Source organism: Urocitellus parryii, chromosome 3 (assembly GCF_045843805.1).
Source record: "Urocitellus parryii isolate mUroPar1 chromosome 3, mUroPar1.hap1, whole genome shotgun sequence".
Classification (NCBI taxonomy): domain Eukaryota; kingdom Metazoa; phylum Chordata; class Mammalia; order Rodentia; family Sciuridae; genus Urocitellus; species Urocitellus parryii.
Genome location: NC_135533.1, coordinates 197,948,953 through 197,956,707, shown reverse-complemented (window position 1 = coordinate 197,956,707; position 7,755 = coordinate 197,948,953).

Sequence of the window (7,755 nt, the reverse complement as noted above, 5' to 3'; positions counted from 1 at the left end):
TTACTTGGACGCAGTGGGAGAAGTGGGAGCAAAGGAAAGACTGGCTAACAGTTTGATTTCAGGGTGGCCTCTTACATTTTAGCTAAAGTAGGTTTTAGTTTTGTTGTTGTTCTTTTTAAAAATTAAGTGGTACTAGCCAGGCATGGTGGCTTACACCTGTAATCCTAGTGATTCAATAGGCTGAGGCAGAAATATTATGAGTTTAAAGCCAGACTCAGCAATTTAGCAAGACCCTGTCTCAGAATTTAAAAATAAACAAACAAATAAATAAATAGGACTGAGAATGAAGCTCAGTGGTAAAGCACCCACCCAGTGTTACCAGTTTCTTATGTATTCTTCCAGAAATATTTTAGATTAATCCTAAATGCTTTCACATAGATGGTAATCTGCCATGTATAGTGTTCTTCATGTGCTTTAGAAATAAGGTTTTCTCATATGGCGATGGGGTAGGGGGCATGGAGGAATGAAGGAACTTTAGATAGAGCAAAGGGGAGGGAGGGGAAAAGGGGGGTAGGAATGATGGTGGAATGAGTTAGACATCATTACCCTAAGTACACGTATGAAGACAGGAATGGTGTGAAAATACTTTGTGTGTACAATCAGTGACTTGAAAAATTGTGCTCTATATGTGTAATATGAAATGAATTGCACTCTGCCATCGTGTATAACAAATTAGAATAAATAAATATTTTAATTTAAAAAAAATGAAACTCTTTGGGGAAAAAAAGAAATAAGGTTTTCTTGGGAAAATGTGCTAACCGATGAAATAACTTCAACAAATACTTATTGGATCTACGTATTGTACAACCTATGTCTGGTCTGGCATTTGGGAATGGAAGAATGATTAAAACATTGTTACATAGGCATTGTAGCTTAAGTGTATTACTATGTAACAAATTACTTGAAGCACAGAAAAGGGAGGGAGGGAAGTAATTCTGCCTGGGGAAACTCCAAAGAGCTTTCCAAAAGAGATAATATTTGTACAAGACTTTGCCCAGGCTGTCCTTGAACTTGGCAGTCCTGCCTCAGCCTCCTGAGTTACTAGGATTACAAACATGCTCCACTGTGCCTGGCTAAGTATTTGTAAAAATAGCTTTACTTTACATCAGCAATTCACAAAAACATAGTATATCAAAGTCTTAGGGAGAAGGTTTAGCAAGTATCAAGGACAAAACTTTCTAAGACTTGGATAAACCTGTAGGAGACTTGCAGAGGAAGGTACATTATTGCTTTATAAAAACAGAAATTTATGTATTCTAGTTCAAATCTGAATTTTTAAAAATTTGACAAGAGGATTTGAAAATTCCTTTAAATAAATACACAGAATTTCTCAACAAAATGTAGAAAAATAATAACGCAGAGAGATTTGTGAACTAGACATAATAATGTCTCAGTGTTGGACTGATGTCAGATCTTTGCAACAATTTGGAACATGCACAGAGAGACCACCATGAAGGGGAAGGAATTTAGTGTAGTGGTAAAAGGGATATTTCACAACAATGAAGAGAACATGGGTTGTCAATAAATATTAGGAAAAGACCCACTTGAAAAGATAAGGTTAGATTCTTACCAATGCAAGTTCTTAGATTAAACAAATGGTATTACAAAAGTGTTAGAAAACACAAGGACATGATGAATCCTGAAGATTGTTTTTAAAAGTGGCCCTTTGAAAAAAATCTTGGTACTATGGTTAGAAACCAAAAAAAAGGAATATTATATAAGTTAAAGACAAAAATAAGACTGAAGGATAGATTGGGGGAAGCTACAACTGATGACATCAGGTCATCAGCTGAATACATACATAAGTGAGCTCTTACAAGTCACAAGAAGGGACAGAACATCCCTGGTTGGAGGGAAGTGGATGCAAAAAGGTACATGGGCATCCCCCACAAAGAGGAATATAGTGGCACACAAACCTCTTTGGATCGAAGAAGTGCAAATTAAAATATGTTGTAAAGGGCTGGGGATGTGGCTCAAGTGGTAGCGCGCTCGCCTGGCATGCGTGCGGCCTGGGTTCGATCCTCAGCACCACATACCAACAAAGATGTTGTGTCCGCCAACTAAAAATAAATAAATAAATATTTAAAAAAAATTGTAAAGTGTAGGCCTCAAGGAAGATGTGCAGAAGGGGATGATTTCGTAGACATTTGGAGGTATTGAGGTCCAGCCTTTAGAGAGATAATCTGGTAATATGTATCTTAAGTTTTTTGTGTATACTTTGAGTTTGTACTTCTAGAAAATTACCCTAAAGAAATAAATCTAGATATGAGAAAAAAGTATATTTAATACTGAAAAATTTAAGTCAACCAAAATATTCAGTGATGGGTTAAACTGTGATGTATCTGTATGAAAAGGAGCCCACCCAAAGAAAATTATACAAGAAAAGAGTGAGTAGATGGAAAAATGTTTGTAATATATCAAGGTTTTTTGTTTTTACTTATTTATTTTTTTGTTAAAAAGCAGATGAATACATACATGCATAGATTTGGAAAGGAAGTATAAGCAGATTCTTCACAGTTTGATAGTGATTACATGCACTGCATACATAGGAATTATGTGTGCAACCTATAGGACTTCTAATTCTCTCTTACTTTCCGTCACCTTACACTCTGAAATTGATGACCTGTGAAATGGTGCACTGCCCAGCCCTTACCCAACTGACTTAGTGGTAGGGTATTGTGATAGCTATTTACCTGTTAGTATATAAAAGTCTAGAATCAATTAGTGAGACATCAGGTAAGCTCTATACCTCAAGTCCTCCCCAGGGAAGAGATCAGCTTTAAGATTCTAAGGGTTGGGGGGGGGAGTACAGTTCAACCCCCACTGAGATATTGCTATGCATTTACTGTGTAATACTTTTCTGTATAGGCCTGTTCACCTGAATATCAATTGATTGGTTTATCTTGGAATGGATTAGCACTAGCACATAAGCAAAAAAAGACTTTTTTTTACATTAAAAAAAATCAACCTTTAAAAAATTAGTAGTGACTTGTGAACCTTTATTGGAATATCAAAATTAAGTTCTTTTCTTTATGGGGATTTTGTCCCCTAACAGAGGGATATGCTCTGTGAAGATCTGGCTCATGCCACTGAGCAGCTGAACATGCTCACAGAGGCTTCGAAAAAACACTCAGAGCTGCTGCAGTCAGCCCAGGAAGAACTGACCAAGAAGGACGCCCTGATCCAGGAACTTCGGCACGAGGTAAGCTGCAGAGTGGTGTCACTCAAGATGGTGTCAGGCAGAATCCACAGTGGAGGTTGTCAGGACATTCCTGCCTTGGCTGGTTTCTCTGCACACAGAAGGTGAAGACTGAGGAGAGTGTAGGTGATCTGGCATTTGCACTGTGGATTGTGGATTTGGGTTTGCTCACTTGAATTGACACTTGGGTGGCCAGATCCTTCCCTGCTCTGGGTCCTTGGCACATGGCCACAACTTCTAACCACTGTGATTAAGGGCACAGCTGACCATCATTGTCTGGCCACTATTGTTGTTTTACATTTTGTATTTTTCTAAAATGAACCTTTTATTATAAAATTTAGAAAGTAAAAACCAGGGCGAATTATGGGAGCAAAGGAGATTATTGGGTTTACTGTATTTATGTGGGTTTGTCTTTGCATCGTCTATTCTGTACCATTGGTCTACAAGTCTATTTTGGTGCCAATACCTGCCATTTTTGTTATTATAGCTCTGTAGTCTAGTTTAAGGTCTGGTATAGTGATGCCACCTCCTTCACTCTCTAAGAAACATTTTTATTATTATATTTTATTTCCATAGTATTATGGATTGAACACAAGGATACTCTTATTTTATTTTTTGAGACTCATTAAGTTGCCCAGGCTGACTCAAACTTGCCCCCTGCCTGAGCTTCCCTAATTGGTGGGATTATAGGCATGCATGTCTTTTTTTTTTTTTTTTTAATTGGGGTTGAACCTAGGGGCACTTTACCACAGAGTTACATCGCCAATCCTTTTCATATTTTATCTTGAGACAAGGTCTCACTCAGTTGATCCCCCTACCTCAGCCTCCTGAGTCACTGAGATTATAGGCATGCCATCACACCCAGCAAGAAATGTCTTTTTTAAATTGATAGATATAATATATATTTATGTGGTACAATGTGATCTTATACAAACACACATTATGGGATGATTTAGTCAAATTAATTGCCTTTTTTTATTATATTCATATTACATTGCAGTAGATCTCAAAAACTTATTTTTCCTGTACACCTGAAACTTTGTACCCCTTAACCAACATGACCAATTCAACTTCCTCTGCTCCCAGCCTCTGGTAACCACTATTCTCTACTTCTATGAGTTTGGCTTTTTTAGATTCCACACTTAGGTGAGATCATGTGGGTTTGGCTTTCTGCCTCTGGCTTATTTCAGTTAGCACAGCACCTTCCAGTTTTATCCATGCTATTATTGCAGAGGACTGAATCTGCTTCTTTTTAAGGCTGAACAGCATTTGGTCATTACACCACATTTTCTTACCCACTCATCTGTTGGTGGACATTTAGATCTACTCCATAACTTGACTATTGTGAATAAGGCTGCAGTGAACATGGGAGAGCAAAGTTCTCTTCGGCATATTGTTTCTGTTCCTTTGGTTACATACTCAGAAGTGAGATTGCCGGCCAGGTGGTAGTTCTAGTTTAAGTTTTTCAGGGGAAACCTCTATACCATTTTCGTGTGTGTGTGTGTGTGTGTGTGTGTGTGTGTGTGTGAAGCCATTCTAATAGGTATGGGGTGATAACCTCATTGTGATTTTTATTTGTATCTCCCTGATGATTGGTGATGCGGAAGCTTGTCTTTTGTAATTAGACCCTGTGTTTCATATCATTTTCTAACTTGTAACCTTTCTTCTGTTCAATTTTCCCAGCTAATCCAAAAGAAAGAGGAAGTAGAACAGAAGAAGAATGAATATAACTTCAAAATGAGGCAACTAGAACACGTAATGGATTTTGCTGCCGAGTATCCCCAGGTACTTCCCAAGAAAAGCATGCATTGCAGGAGGACTGAATAGTTTGTTTTGTGAATGATAAAAATGTAGAAATTACCAGAACCATAGCTTGGTCTTTTTTTTTTTTAATCTTAGGTATACATAACAGTAGAATGTATTTTGACATATTATACATACATGGTATATAGCTTATTCTAGTGAGGATCTCATTCTTTTGGTTGAACGTGATGTGAAGTTTCACTGGTCATGTATAGTCATATGTGAACATAGGAAAGTTATTTCTGATTCATTCTACTCTTTCCTTTTCCCACCACCTTCCTTTTCTTCATTCCCATCGTTTAATCCAATGAACTTCTATTCTTCCTGCCTCCGCTTGTTGTATGTTGGCTTATTTCATTTAGCATGATAGTCTCCAGTTCCAACTATTTACTGGCAAATGCCATAATTTCATTCTTCTTTATGGCTGAGTAATATTCCATTGTTTATAATAGAGCACATTTTCTTTATTCATTCATCTGTTGAAGGACATGTAGGTTGTTTCCATAGCCTAGCTATTGTAAATTGAGCTTGTTATAACCATTGATGTGGCTAATTCACAGGAGTATGCTGACTTTGTGTCCTTTAGGTTTGTGCCAAGGAATGGGGTTAGCTTTGTCTTTTCACTAATGCCCTCTGTCTGCTTTCTCCTTGATAAAAGTACCAGTCTTTGGTGTTTTACTTGGACATGAATTTGAATAATAAGTTAAACCAACTTATGTCTCAGCATGCACTGTGTGCTAGCTTCTTGGCATATACATTTAAATGCATATTCTGTGTATTAGCTATATAGATTTATGAAATCTGTATAGCATCACTTAATCGGGTATTTGGATGAGATGTGATTTTATTTTAGAGTCCTAAAACACCACCACCTCATTTTCAAACACATTTGGCAAAACTCCTGGAAACACAAGAACAAGAGATAGAAGATGGAAGAGCCTCTAAGACATCTTTGCAACATCTTGTAACAAAGCTGAATGAAGACAGAGAAGTCAAAAATGCTGAAATCCTCAGAATGAAGGTACCTGGGTCCTTTTCCCCCTCTAGTAAATTTAATTTTTAAAAATAAGCAGGATTCTGGGCTGGGGATGTGGCTCAAGCGGTAGCGCGCTCGCCTGGCATGGGTGTGGCCCAGGTTCGATCCTCAGCACCACATACCAACAAAGATGTTGTGTCCGCTGAGAACTAAAAAAAAAAAAAAAATATTAAAAAATTCTCTCTCTCCTCTCTCACTCTCTCTTTAAAAAAAAAAAAAAAGCAGGATTCTCAAGGCTGCTAAGGATAGATATTCAAAAGGCACAGAACTGAAGGTGAACAGAGAAAAGTCTTCCTCCTACCTCTGGTTCCTAGCTACCTAGTTTGCGTCCCAGGGCAGCCGGTTTCTTTTTTCTTATTTGTTAGAGCTTTTCAGTGTGTGCACTTGGTTTAAGTCCGTAAGCATCCTTTTCCTGCCCTATGTGGCCTTTACACAGTTGTATCATATCATACAATTTGTACCAACTACACTGTCTCAGGTGACAGCCTGTATCCTTAAACTTCACCTCATAGTGCTATGCAACTTTGAGGTCTTTGCCATCTTATAAGCATGTTATCTCAGTGTCGTTTTAATTTTTCTTACTTAAAGTAGCATCAACATCTTTTGTTTTTCTTTCATGGTGAACTATATCCTTCACCATTTTTCTGTTATTGGACTTTTTCTTATTGATTTGTGGGCATTCCTTATATATGAAGGAGATTTATTTCCGTCTGTGATAAATTTAAACTAATTTCTTCTGTGCATGGCAGGGCATTTCTATGATTTGGGGTGGAGGCATGTGAAGAGTACATAGATAAATGTGAAGGAGGGATGTGGATGCCCACAGAAATTAGCATTTAGCCTGTTCATTGCTCTGCAGTGAGAGTTTGTTTAGGAACTCAATTAGGTCATGTTAACCAAGTGACATAATGTAAGTAAAGATAGTATCACTCTTGGATTTTGTTTGTCAAGGAGAGAGGATCATTCCTTCCCTTTGAAATCAGGGAACTTCATGCTATCTCAGGAATGGGGCTGTTACCCAGGTTGTCATGATCTTGAAACGTAGAAGAAATTGGGTCAGGTTAGTAGAATTAAATTTAAAAGAATATTCCTTGCAGACAAGTGTTTATTCTTCTGGATGGTTACATTCGTGATTTTTAAGTTAGGATCTGATTAAGTATTTTGAGGGATCAACTATGGCATCAAAGTAGAGACTTTTGTCATTTTTTTCTCCTAAAGGAATTATGAAAATTCCACCCACATAAACAAATGACTTATGTGATATTGATAAGAAACTGTTCAAAGTACCATGGATATGGTCGTGAATCCTAGTTCTAGGCCTCTGAGAACTTGTCACAATCTCTGTTTTATTCAGCAAAACCCCTTGCCCTATTCTGTACAGAGGAGGAGCTTAAAAGAGGAATGCCCGCTGCAGTCATGGATTGGGGTGCAAAATAATATTGTCGTGTGTTTTCTGAAGAGCATGATTTTGGTATGTTCTTAGGAGCAGTTGTCTGCAATGGAAAACCTGCGCCTGGAATCCCAGCAGTTAAGAGAGAAAAACTGGCTCCTACAAAGTCAGCTGGATGACATTAAAAGGCAGAAGGACAACAGGTGAGAAGAAGCCACCAGAACTCTGTGGGCCAGACCTTGGCCTGCCTGGGAGTGGTTGGGTGAGTGAGATTGGGTTGGTTTCATGGTGTATGTGATGTTCCAATAGCCCAGGAAGTGCTCCCTT